The sequence below is a fragment of the Tenrec ecaudatus genome, chromosome 6 (genome assembly GCF_050624435.1).
Source record: "Tenrec ecaudatus isolate mTenEca1 chromosome 6, mTenEca1.hap1, whole genome shotgun sequence".
In the NCBI taxonomy this organism is placed as follows: domain Eukaryota; kingdom Metazoa; phylum Chordata; class Mammalia; order Afrosoricida; family Tenrecidae; genus Tenrec; species Tenrec ecaudatus.
Window position 1 is genome coordinate 102,259,839 of NC_134535.1, and position 14,062 is coordinate 102,273,900.

Genomic DNA, 14,062 nt, shown 5'->3' on the forward strand with positions numbered 1-14,062 from the left:
TAAAAAGTCAGAAAGCAAAATCCCTTTGCTCTCCAAAACACGGAATATGTGATAGTCCTAAGAGTTTTATTTCTTCTGCATAAATGAGTTAGCATGTCTAAACATAGTGTGAATGAAAACCTTGAGCCTTTAAAGCATGGTGAATTTACTAATTTATCAGCCATTTTATTGTAATTGGAACACCCCCACCTCTCTCTCTCTCTCTCTCTCTCTCTCTCTCTCTATATATATATATATATATATATATATATATATATATATATACACACACACACACACACACACTCATATAGCCTTTTTAGTCTACTCTATACCTTAGCTCATTCAAAATTTATCTTACTTTATGAGCCATGTAGAAGGAACAAACACCATACTGTAACGTGGCACGCTGTGACATGATAACGCCTACTACCATTACAATTTCAACAAACTTGAACTGGGATTCAAATGAGTAGTGGTGCCTCCAAGGGAAATGGTTCCATAATGGTGTCCAGTGTTCTCAATTAACACAGGAAAGATTAATGGCTTTCCTCCGCTTTGGTGGTCTCTGTTGCGGAGGAAAAACGTGAGCTCCCGTTTGATTTTCCAATCAATTGCTTCTACCCATTGGCAGACAGACCAACAAGGAAAGCTCCTCATTCCAGCAGCTAGGTTCACTCTGGGTGTGTCCCGCCGGGCCTGTTACCCCAGTCGATTCTCCAAGATCTGGATTGGCCACAGACAGTAACATTCACTAAGGAGAGACTAGACTGGGAGGAAATACCAGATGAAGATAATTATTAGTGATTCCTCTCCTTTCTTTTATTCATCTATCTCTCTAATTAACCATCTCTTCCTTCTCTGAAGATGAGCTCAACTCTTATGCCTTGGTACCCCATTTCCCAGCAAAGGAACAAAATTCAGATCAAGATGAATTTGAAACTTCTCAATAAGCATACAAATCAGCTGAGAGGTGGTTGAAATGAAAAGTTTAGGACTATCGCCCTGAAGAAGAGGGGAAAAAAGGCGATGACTGCTATAGGCTGGAAGAATTATGATCTGTCAGAATCCTCTGTTGCAAGGAACAGCTTAGCCATACAGCAGTGCCCTGTGGCTGCTACAGGCAGAGATCTGAATGCGGCCTGGAATTCTCTGAGGATGTTATTCATAAAGGCACAGTGAATCACACGCAGCCCTCTCTTTAAAATCGCACTGTAGAAGCCAAACTTACTGCCAGAAAGTGGAAGGTGCCAGACCAGAGAAGGTAAGCTAAAATCTGTGTGCCTGGCTTCAGAACTGTAAGGGTAAGGTCTCAACCCACTTTAATAAGTAAAAAAGAGTTTTGTGCTTTCTTTTTATTTTTTTTACATTTATCAAATAACTTTCTTTCTATCCATACAAACAGAGCTTTGTACTTACTCAAGCATTTCCACCAATAAAGCAGATATTTTTATTTTTATTCAATTTACCATAAAGGGAAAAAAATGTATTTTTCCCTTCACACCTTCCCTGACTTTTTAAAGAAATCTAGAAAGGATGGGCATGGGCCAAAAGCACTTTTGGCTAGTGTCCATGGTTACCAAGCTGAAAACCGAAGGCAGTTTTCTGGGTAAATGATCTTGTCTGAAATCCCAGATGCCTGCTAAAAGTATGGTAGCTTCTTAGAACCTTTCTGGGTTTCTCTTGCCACCACAAACAGAAATGGTGGGTCTTTCAACAGAGATGCTGATGTCTGCTCCACTCATTATGTCTTGGTGTCTGGGAAGAATGTGTTTCTTTATTCTTTGCACAAAGGAGTCTCTACCTTGAGGCTATCAGGTTCTTAACTAGGGAAAGTGAAAGAACTGGCCTGAGGAGATTCTTCTGCTCAGTAGCTACACTTTATCTGTAGTTCCACATGTTGACTTCACTGTGTATGTCTCCTTCATTCTCAAGGATAAACTTCCCTGAAGTCCTTGAAGGTGAGTGTGAGACAAAAACAAAAAATCACAAATGGGTTTGTTTGGGATTCTCTTCCCACAGTGAGAGTCTAAAGCCACACAGGTGGAGTTCCTGAGTTCGGACAGTGTGCCATGAACCTGGGTTTGAAGGTAGCTCTGTTCTTAGTCTCTGGGTCTTCATTTGTGCAAAGGAGATGAATGTTTCACCAGGTTGTGAAATGTTAGATTGCACATCACTTAAAAAGCACAATATTGTATGTGTTAAAAAGGACTTGAATCTTACTTTATGAGCCATGTAGAAGGAACAAACACCATACTGTAACGTGGCACGCTGTGACATGAAAACGCCTACTACCATTACAATTTCAACAAACTTGAACTGGGATTCAAGTGAGTAGCGGTGACTCCAAGGGAGTCACATCCATTAGTATGTCAAACTTTCATTTCCTCGATGGGATTGTAGGGGTCATTTTTTATCAAAAAGTCTCCCCTGAATCTTAACCTGACTACCAATTTATGAAATATGACCTTCAAAAACATGATCCTTTCAATTCGTCATTTGTTTCTCTCAGGAAATTTCACTGACAGGTAAATACCCTTAAACAAATAAACTAACATTATCATCAATAATTTCATGGTCAGCTAACAATGACGTAAACTTCAACCAGACTCTGTGGGATGATGATACTATCAGTTGTTTTATGAAAATGACAGAGATAAAGGTCCAAAGGGTTTTAGTATGACCCTGCTCAAGGACAGGAGGGCTGATAGTCATACTTGATTGAATGTCCTCAGAAAAGGTAATTATGGGACAGGAAAGAAGAAAGATAAACCAGTTCCAAAATTAGTAGAGTAGTGACTCTGAGATTTTCTTCATGGCAAATAGAATCAACCTCTGAGAAAGGACAAGGGACATCCAACTCTGCTCCTGTGAAATGTAGACAGTCAGATGTTCTTATGCCCTTGACACTAGGCACAGGTCAACAGGTCCAGATGGAGCTGCTCCAAAGTAGTGCCTACAGCATGGTTAAAAGAAAAGTAAGGGTTGAGAGAATGAACTCATCGTTACATAGGAGTGACAGAGAACAACAAGAAGAAGAAGAAAGATCAGTTCCATTTTGCATATGGTTGTGAACAATACAAAGTGATTCCGTTTTCTGACTAGTTGTATCTGGGGATAAAAGTTAAGGCAGCTGTGTGCCGTCTCCAGACTTCAAAGGTATGTAGGAGACCCTCAAATGATTCTCCTCTATGACAGAACATTAAAATCACGGTGGAAGTCTTATAAATACAACTGTGTTAGCTCCACACCTAGGAGACGTTGATGTTAGAGAGGCAGGTAAGTAGGCTGAAACCCCTTCCTTGTGACTTAACTCACCATCCTCAATAGGACAGGGGCTGTTCAGTCAACGACTACAGAACACAGACATGCAGGGAAACCTTGTGGGAAAGCCCTTTGGATATGCTCCACACTAAATGCTGGCAGTAATCTAGTAATTCTGGGCATCTATAGCTAGATAATAATGAGAAGTGAGGGGCAAGTTTTACATTCAGAGATGTTCATTGCAGCTTGACTAAGATTAACAAAACAACTAAAAGTGGCCTAAAATCCTTAACATATTGCACAGCATTTCAAAATCATTCTCCAAATAGCTGTATGACATAGAAAGAAACACATAATGTATAAATAATTTTAAAAACACCATGAAAACAAATCTGAACATATAGGATGACCTTTATCTAACATTCTTATTACTGTGATCTACATACATACTAGATACAGTACCCTAAGAAACAACTAATGTCGGCCATGTTGTTACCACTGAGTCTGTGAGCTTATTAAAAGTAAAGGATTATTTCAGCACCGACTATTATGTTAATGATTTACAATCTATTGGCCAGGATAAATTCATTTTTAATACTCAAGAAGACAAATATTTTCATTGACATTGCCCAAAATAATGGGGCCCTTATATTTAAATTTGATTATTTGTATTAGAGTGCAATCTCAGTACTGAATCTGCCTGAAAATACATTTAAGAAGAAACAACCGAGAAATAATTTACATATTTTAAGTCTCAAAAGGCTTATATGGTAGCATTTATCTCTAAAGTCTACATTATTTTATATGCACATAAAATCATGTGCACTTTCTCCAGCTCACAATCACAAAAGTGTTTTAATTCCTCTCAAAGTGGAAGTGTCCTTCTTGATAGGCCTCCCTTATAGGTGTTCATTCTAGTTGTGTTGTGGTGATTGAAGGGCAATGGTTAGCGAAGCTAGCACAGATGGGCACTCACAGAGAGGAGACAAACATCAACTTCCCCAATTGACTTTTATCTAAGAATATGTATTTTAAGTAGAAAAGCAATTCCTCCCTCTTAAACCAAAAAGAAAACCTATAAAACGTGGGTAACATAGTTGCTTGGTAAAGTAATAAAAAACAACAAAAAGAACACTGATTGGTGCTCCTAGACGATTTTCTTTCCAAGTGTATTTACTTCACTCTCATTGTTGCAGAGCCGAGAGAGAGCGCCTTTCCTTCGTAAATGTTTGGCCCCAAATTAGAGGAGGCACTGTGGGCTCCCTCATTTTAATCCTCCACTCAGATCCTGCAGCCAAAAGGCCAGATTATACATTTGCCTCAAGCCCACTTTGATAGTCCCAATCATAATTTATTCCTCTGTAATTATGCAATTAAATTCAAAGGTGGGTGGGGGGAGAAAACGCTTTGTACTTAGATCAGGACTTTATAGCAATCTCCGAACGTTAGAGAAAACTGGTCTTCTGATTCTTAGATGTGAGATCCATTTCCAGGTCTGAGCCTTTACGAAAACTAGAGGACAGATTGCTTTTGTAAAGGTCGAATTTCTCTTCCAGCTGGTCATATGAAACTAGGAACGCGTCCTGAAGCTGGGTCCAGAAGGCTTACACCCAAATCCAGGGCTTCAGACTTATTCCTGAGTGTGCCAGTTTCTGAACTGGTCTCCAAGAGAGACTGTCTCAGGAGTTAGGAAAGTCTACCCTGACACTGCACCCCGGCACTTCTTACCCAGCCCAGCAAGAGTTCCAGTCAAGAGTTCCCCTATTACTGCCCTCAAACTGTTTCTGTTTTCTCTCATGAAGCCCAGGCTTACACAAAAACTATAGGAGAGGATTGGGCACGTGGTCCCAGCACCCACAAGTGGGAATATAGGATCCCTCAGGCAGATGAAATGCTTCTTACTTCGATTTATGTCTTCAGCTCTTTGATGTCATCATTTCTTCCATTTGCTTTAGCCACGCTAGGAGTAAGAGCAAGCTTCAATGTCTCTCGGACATCCACTTTGATCTTTTTTTTCTTTCCTGTCTTATTAATGACCATTTTGCTTTCTTCATAAATAATGTTCCTGCTATCATTCTACAGCTCATCATGTCGTCTGTCATTAATGTTCAATGTGTCCAATGTGCTTTTTGAGATGTTCTCAAAATTCAGGTGGGATATATATGGAAGGCCATACTTTGACTCTTGTGGACTTGTTTTAAAATTGTTCAGCTTTAACCTGGATGTATAGATGAGTCATGGATCTCTCATCTACAGTTGGCCCCATTTTGGTTTTAGTTGCTGATATTGAGCTTTTCCATTGTCTTAGGCTTTAGGGTGTAACAAAAAGTTCCTCCATAGATTCATTCCATTGATAACCCCAATAACATAAACACCGTACCAACTGAGTAAACTGAGAGCTACAAAGGTTGTTTTTGTTGCACATGTGCTAATTTTCCAGACTTATTCAAATGCTTCATTGATAAGGCATTTTTATATCCAATGTCCTTTATAGTAAAAAACATAGTTTGTATACTTTAATTTCCCTTATGGCTGGTGTGAAATACCACTTGTGATTCCTATATATTCCTCCTGGAAATCTTTATTATATTCATGGAAACTGCTCCAGTAACTGTCATATACCCATATATGCCACATTCCCTTCTATCACCCAAATAATATATGACTTCTTTTATTGCTGTGTGACTCATAAGTAAGTGTGGTAGATATGCTGTCTTAATTTCCTAGCATTCAAAAAAAAAAACACAACAACACCTCACTGCCATCGAGTTGATGCCAACATAGATCAGGTACCTCAATTTAGCCTAATGTAGGCCCTCTGGCAGCCCATACTTCACTGACCCAACCACATAACTAATTAGATCCTCTCTTAACCTCTCTTGCTGAGACACTGAAGGAAGGATCTGTGCTTAGAGGCCCCATATCAGGAAACTCAGACTGCTCTAATGTCACATTCCTTGCACCAGTATCCCACGCCCTTAGTAATCATTGCCAGGGATATTCCTCAGGCTTCTGCTTGTACACAGTAGAAAACTTGAGCAGATCTTTATGAGGATAGCACACTTCTTCCTGAGTCATCATCTGAACCTCACCTTTAGGAACGTTCTGACAGTGCCAAGATCAAATGATGTATATACCAGAAGCATGGTGAAGCAGGTCTCAAAGGAACCTTAAGCTCTAGCGACACAATCTATAGGTTGGCAGTCCCACAGGTAGTGTAGCTCACAAGTTGAGGCACAGAACTAGCAGTCATATGCTGATCCAATCATCATAGAGCAAGAGAGAGAGAGAGACAGAGCTTGCCTAGCAATTTATCTCTTTGCCCTCCAATCAGACTGCGATCTTATTAATCCCACATGTTCCTATTGACCAGGCTGGCAAAATAAACCTGTCTATCACACATGGTGAGTGAGCATTAAAAGAATGATCTTACTAAGAGTTGATTTTAATAAGGATTCCTAATTAGTTCACTCCATAGTTCTCATTCAATTCAGCGCCTAAATCACAAGGATTGCTTCTGTTACTATGGCACTGACCTGCATGGGGTTACTGCTCATCCCCTTAACATACCAGCAATATCTGTCATTATCTGCCCTGCCCTGTGACAACCAGAGTTACTGCTCTCTTTCAAACATGAATGGATTATTCAATATCTATGCCATAACAAAACATACTGAAGTCTGAGATAGAATGGAAAAAAATTGAAAAGAACCAGCCACCATTGACTAAATTCTGATTCCTGGGTGACAGAGGACAGAGGACAGCTGTACGCCATAGGGTTTTCAACAACTGATTTTTCTGAAGTATATTATGTGGTCATTCTTCCAAGGCACCATTGGGTAGTTGATATTTCACCTGTTTGGTTAGCAGGTAAGAGTGTGTGTGTGTTAACTTTTTGTACCGCTGAGAGACTCCACTTACCAAACAAGGGATAAATCAAACATACTGCTGCAAAATCATAAACATTATTATTAAACACAAATACCAAATTATGAAGCCATTGTTTTTCAATATATCTTCCATTTAGGTGTATGCACTTCTTTTTCTTCTTGTTGTTTTTTATTTTAAATCATCTATCGATTTATTTTTTTAATACATCATTTTATTGGGGGCTCTTACAATTCATAACAATCCACATGTACATCCATTGTATCAAGCACATTTGTACATTTGCTGCCATCATACAAATGTTTCGGAACATTTGCTTTCTACTTGATCCCTTGGTATCAGCTCCTCCTTTTTCTTCCCCCCTTCCAACTCTCCCACCCACATGAACCCTTGATAAATGATAAATTATTATTATTTTCATATCTTCCACCAGGGGGTGTCAAACTCAATTACAACACTGGCCAGTTGGTGCAACAGGCAAGATTCACACGGGCCACATCACATTTACAAATTTTGTTAAATTTATATTTTGAAGTGAGGATTCAGGAATATGGATAGGATAGTTAAAACACTATATAATTGCTTTTATTTAAGCATTTATTTTATTTAAAATATTTATAAATTTAAAATTATTATTTTTCACCCGAAATTTGCCAGCACTTTCCTCCTACTAGTTTTCACTTACCTCTTATGTTGTGACCAGAAAATATAACAAAGTAACTAATAAAAGAACACGAAATGTTGGACAGCTGACAAACGTGATGCACAATCGTAATGGCTTCCCTCTAAAATGTCAACTAGCACTGCCGCTAGGTATGATTCATAACAGCACCACCCAGAGTGCTCTTTTTAACTTTTTTGCTACTAGGATATGTTTACATTAGGTGACACTGAGAGTGGCAGACAGATCACTTCCAAATGTCGCTGGAACAGAGTCAGCACATTTATACACATCCACAGGCCCCCAGGAAAGGCACTGGGCCACATGTAGACTCATCTTCAGTAGTTAAAGGATTAATGATGGAACTGTGTGTACAAAATTGCCTCGATCTTCCTAAGTGCTATTTTCTTCATATATATTTTTTTTTCTATTTTCATTTTATTTCTGAGTATCGAGGGCCACAGAAAATTACCTCAGGGGCCACATGTGTCCCATGGGCCACCAGTCTGACACCCCTGTCTTACACCGTCCCCTTTCTCCCTTTACCCATGTTTCTATTGTTTATTCCCCTTGGCGAGGGGGCGAGGGGGGGTGGGGGTAATAGGTTGATCATTGCCATGTTGAGAGTATTAATCTGTACCAGTGTACATGTTCTGATCAAGTTGGATTTGCAAGGTAAAACTGGGGTCATGAAAGTGGAAGGGGATTGGGGTGGGGGTAGTACAGGAAGCATTCAGGAAATAAAAGTATGATGTGTTTCATTGGTGCTGGCTCATCCCTTCCTTGTGACCCTTCTATGAGGAAATGTCCAATTGTCTACAGATGGACTTTGATTCTCCATTCTGGTTCCCCTCTTTTACATCAATATGAATTTTTTGTTTTAGATCTTCTGATGCCTGATACCTGATCCTGTCCACACCTTATGATCACACACACTGGTGTACTTTTTCCATGTGGGCTGTGTTGCTTCTCAGGTAGATGGCCACTTGTTTATCTTTAAGCTTTTAAGACCCCAGATGCTACATATTTTAATAGTTGGGCACCATCAGCTTTCTTCACCAGATTTGTTTATGTACCTATGTTGTCTTCAGTGATGTGTCAGGAAGGTGAGCATCATAGAATGCCAAGTTATTTGAACAAAGTTTTCTTGTCTTGAGGGAAGACTTAAGTAGAGGCCCAATGTCTGTCTGCTACCATAATACCTAACAAACATATAAATATATGTACAGACATATATCCCTAAAGTTATATTTTAACATATTTACATATGTGCATGCCAGTATTTATACCTCTATAAATGTATTTTGCCTCCTATTTCTGCTTTCTTTCCTCCTGTCCCATTATCATGTAAGATCCTTCATTCAGCTCTCACTAATTACTCTCAGTCACATTGTACTCAATCAGGCCCCACCAAGCATTGTACACCCTCATCACCATCTATTTTAGATCACTTCTTGTTCCCTTGTCCCTGGATTTGTTGGATCTCCCCTTCGTTTTCCCCACTTCCCCTTCTCCCATGTCCCCCCGGAAACATCGGTTCAAATATTTTCTCCTTGGAGATATTTATCCTGCCTATCTTATATAGATAGATGTATGCACTTCTGATAGTGAAGTTTCTATATTTCTAACCAATTTTAAAATTTATTTATAATGTCAAAGTAGCACTGTTGGATCAAGAGGCACAAATTATTTTTTTCCTAGATGCTCTTCTAGTTCAGGAAACACAAGGAAGTCTGAATGCAAGATCAGGCTGTGGGTGAATGGAGTAAGGTTTCCCAATGAAATTCTCTTGAGAAGCCCATGTGCTCCTCCAAGAATGAATGGATCCATTGTCAGGATGGGGAAAATCCCTCAGCACAACCTTTTCTCAGTAATGCTTTTTGAAATTTTCTGAAAAAATTCTTCCTAGCACATTGTAACTATTCTGTGTCAGTCGAGAAAATCTATCAGGATTACCCCCTTGGGACGTCACCAAAACAATTTTCATAACCTTCTGAGCTGAACACTCTTCTTCACATTTAACTGATCCAACAGATCCCTCTGGAAATCACTGTTTTAATTGTATCTTTTTTATTTTTTGAAAGTACCTGATCAATGCAAGTCAACTGTATTACTAAGAGAGCTTGAATACAATCATACTCTGATCACAGAGACATGTCTAAACAGGTTTTGTTTAGAATGTATCTGGGGGGTATCTGTGAACTGAAACCCTAGTAAAAATACTTTCTGACTTACTCTTATTCTATCCATATTGTGAACCAAGTGGAGAAGGTTAATAAAAGCTCTACACTCAAGAAAAGAATGCATATATAGCTTGCATTGTTTGATATATTCCAACATCATTGTGGACCTTTACAAACCCATCACTAAGGAAGGGAACAGTCATGGGGATCAGGAAATTTAGATCGATTCAAAACAACTCTCCCTACTGCACCATAACATAGGATTCACAAAATGAAGCAAAGAACATCCTTCATTTAAAATTTAATATCTTAAGTATGTATGTTTGTACTAATTTTGTTTTTAGAATATTATATCCTGATTACTCGGTGCTTTGTACCCAGTTGAATATGGTACCCAAAGTGAGTGCCTTTTCTTCCTCTCACACCATTCCTCCTCTGCTCCATTAGCACCTACTCAGCCTCAGTTACCCGAGCAACCATGGCTACTGCTTCCAGGGTCATCAGATACAGGATTGGATGTGTAGGTCATTTTTTCAAAGATATGAACTGAGCCACTTTGACTCTGTCTTACAAATACGAGTCGTGAGACAGAAAAAAGGGTAACAGAATTATCGGAACAAATTAAAGTAGGAGCGAGATTAAGTGTCAAAACAAAGAAAGTCAATGTAATTACCGGAGAATGAAAGAAATATAGGGGTACACCTGACAAGATGGCATCCAGGTAAACAGCTTGCATTGAGAGCTCCATGGCGATCAGTAAATTCACTGAATAGAAGACAGAGTGGGGGATCCAGGTAAGTGAATTAACTCCTGTAGCAATCCAGAGTACTCTTTAGGCCAGGGAGCTGACGTCCCCTCCTAGCTAGCCACACTCTGGAATGCCTAAGCTCTGCCCGAAGTTTACCCACAACACTCACCTCCACGAGCAGCCCCCTGATCCCCATGCCGCACCCTGCTGCCATACCTGGTACCCTCTCACCACCAACCCACAGTCCCAGCAACTGGGGCTAGACCCTGTCCACAGTCTTCCTGAAGCAAGCCCCTCAGCTAATGCCCCTGCCCCAAACCACCAGCCCATGGCCATACCAGCTACAGATGGAACCCACCCCCACCCGTCACCCACACATAGCTCAGGCTCCTGCACCCTGGTTTCAATTACTTACCATCCATGCAGAGCTCCAACAGTTGTGAACAGAATATGTCAATAACTGGATAGAGTCCATCTACTACCCTTTAGCCTGCGGCCAGATCCCTCTTCAGCTAGTAACCACGACTCTTAGAGCAGCAGTCAGAACCCAGCCACCGTCCTCTGTAGATCATCCCACAGGGTCAACTTGGCACTCTAGTGAGTCTATCTCAGACTCGTGGCTTCTCTGCCGCGCCACCTCCAGCCCCTAAGTTTTCCTACACAACGGCTGTGGCCCTGCAGTTTCTCTGCTGGTTTGCATCACCCCTATGGGCCTACACATGGGACTTCTCTGTCAGTCCACCCCCAGCACATGGGCTTTCCTGTGGCACTGCTGAAGCTCTGCAAACTCTCCAATGGGCAGCAACTGACCCTGGGGATTACCTACAATATCTTTGAAAAACAATGGTTTCTGTCACAGATTTGTAGCCCCTCCAGATTGCAACCCAGCCCATCATTGTCCCAGTCAGCCAACATAAGTCCTGAAGACGCACCAAAGGCAGGCCCTGGCATAGTCCAGAATTATACTCACAGTTACTGGCTAAAGGTCATGCACTGAGCACCCTTGCTGTTGCCAGCTATCAAACTGCTGTGGCACATTCCTTATGTAGTAACCAGATACCCAGATACAGTAGACCACAGGCAAACTCCACAATCACACATACCAGCAACACAGAGAGAAAGCTCAGGGGCCTCATGTATTTCAGGAAAATGGTGCCAAGTGCCAATAAAATGACAGGCAAACAGCAACCTACCTCAATACCCTCAACAAGAAAACAAGAGAAACAAAGTGCAATGTTAGAGATAGTCCTAAACATAACGACACTCATAGATGAAGCAGACATTGATCTGCCACAAAAAGAAATCCTCAGAATGATTCTTGGAGTCATACAGGATATGAGGGACAAATAAGCAATAAGGAAACTACTATTGTAAAGATGAAGTTCATGATCAATGAGTTGAAGTCCACTCGCCAAAGGGAAATATAAGAGTTAAGGGATTAAGTAACAGAAGCAAATACAAGATAACATGCCTCAATAACAGACTAGAAGAGGCAGAGAATCATACCAGTGATCTTGAGGACAATCAGGCAGATTTCCACAAATGGGAAAGACAGTGAAATAAAACAATCAAAGAGGTGGAAGGAAATAAGAACTCAATGACAGATGTTATGAAGAGGAAAAATATTCAAATTATAGGAATACCAAAACAAGGTACAACAAAGAAGTCAACAGCTAAAGTAGCAAGAGGATTCCTGAGGGAAAATTTACCCAATTTAATGAACGAGAATACAAGAGGCAAAGTAGACACCAATTAGAATAACCTCAGGGAGAAATCACCAAGGTACATAATAGTTAAATTATTCGACTTTGAAGAAAAGACAAAACTCATAATAGCAGCTTGAGAATAAAGGCAGTTACCTACAATGGTACTCAGGTACAAATATGCTCAGACCTATCAGCAGATATCATGAAGAGGAGAGAGCGGAGGAACAACTTCCTAAATTAGAAAGAAAACAATGCAAAACCAAGAATCCTCTATCCTACAAAATGGTCTATCTAGATCAGCAGTTCTCAACTTGTGGGTCACGACCTGTTTGGAGGTTGAACGACTTTTTCACAGGGGTCTCCCAATTCATAACAGTAGCAAAATTACAGTTATGAAGTAGCAATGAAAATAAATTTATAGTTTGGGGGGTCACCACAACATGAGGAACTATATTAAAGGGTTTTGGCTTCAGGAAGGTTGAAAACCACTGATCTAGATAGACAGAGAGATAAGAGTCTTCCTAGACAAGATAAAACACAAAGAATATGTTTCAAGGCACACAACCCTTTGAAAAATCCTTGCCAACTCACTGTGGTCAGAAGATCAACATTTGCCAAGTACAAATAGGATACCACCACATAGCACAAACCCACCTGGAAGTCGACTAGCCGAAAACAACCACCAAGATACCATTGCTTCAATGGTGAAAAGAAGGAGAGAATGAAGTCCACACGCACATACTCAGCACAGTGTTATGTGGGGAGATAGGAAAACAGCCAACATAAAAGGTACTGGATGACAAAAATTAATCCACAATTGGTGGTAATAACTCTGAATGTCAATGGTCTGAATTCACCATTAACAGACAAAGGCTCCCAGCCTGGCTCATAAAACGTAACTCAACAATCTGTTGCCGGCAAGAAACACCTTCAGCTCGCAGATAAAAATAGGCTAAGATTAAAAGACTGGCAAAAAATACACCAAGCAAATGGCAGCATAAAATAAGCAGGGGTTGCAATCCTAATCTTAGACAAAATCTCAAGGTGTAAATCATACCAAGATATAAGGATGGTCACTATATAATGCTAAAAGCATCAGTAGACAAAGAACAATAGAGCATAATAAATATATATACACGCCTAATGAGAAACCTGTTAAATTTGTCAAAGAAATTCTTCAAAAAATTAAAACGGAAATCACAGACCCAAAAATGAGAGTGGGTGACTTTAAGACACCACTATCAGAGAAAGATAGGTCAACAAGAATGAAACTCAACAAGGAAGTGACAGAGCTAAACACCACAATTAGATTACTCAACCTGCTAGACATTTATAGAGCTCTCCAATAAAATGCAGGGGGAAAAATCACCTTCTTTTCAAGTGTATATGGGTCTTAGTCAAATATAAACCAAATGCTGGGGCACAAGTTGAGCCTGAGTAAATTCAACCACACAGATCACTCAGATGTCCCTCTCGGACAACCATTTTATAAAGCTGGAAATAAACAAAATGACGATAAAAAATAAGTACAAACAATTTGACTATTAACAATGAATGAGTGGGTTCTGACCATAATAGAGAGGAAATTAGAACGTTTTTAGAAACTAATGATAATGAGAACACAACGTACCAA

At 40.0% G+C, this 14,062-nt stretch overlaps 1 long non-coding RNA gene across 1 annotated transcript in view; it reads left to right on the forward strand.

The window, feature by feature from the left end:
• The first annotated feature begins 1,125 nt into the window (after positions 1-1,125).
• The window catches only part of LOC142451121 (uncharacterized), a 39,153-nt gene continuing 26,216 nt past the window's right edge, over positions 1,126-14,062 (forward strand). The window contains exon 1 of the long non-coding RNA XR_012784972.1: positions 1,126-1,243. This is a non-coding gene — a long non-coding RNA (uncharacterized LOC142451121). The remainder of the gene's footprint in view (positions 1,244-14,062) is intronic.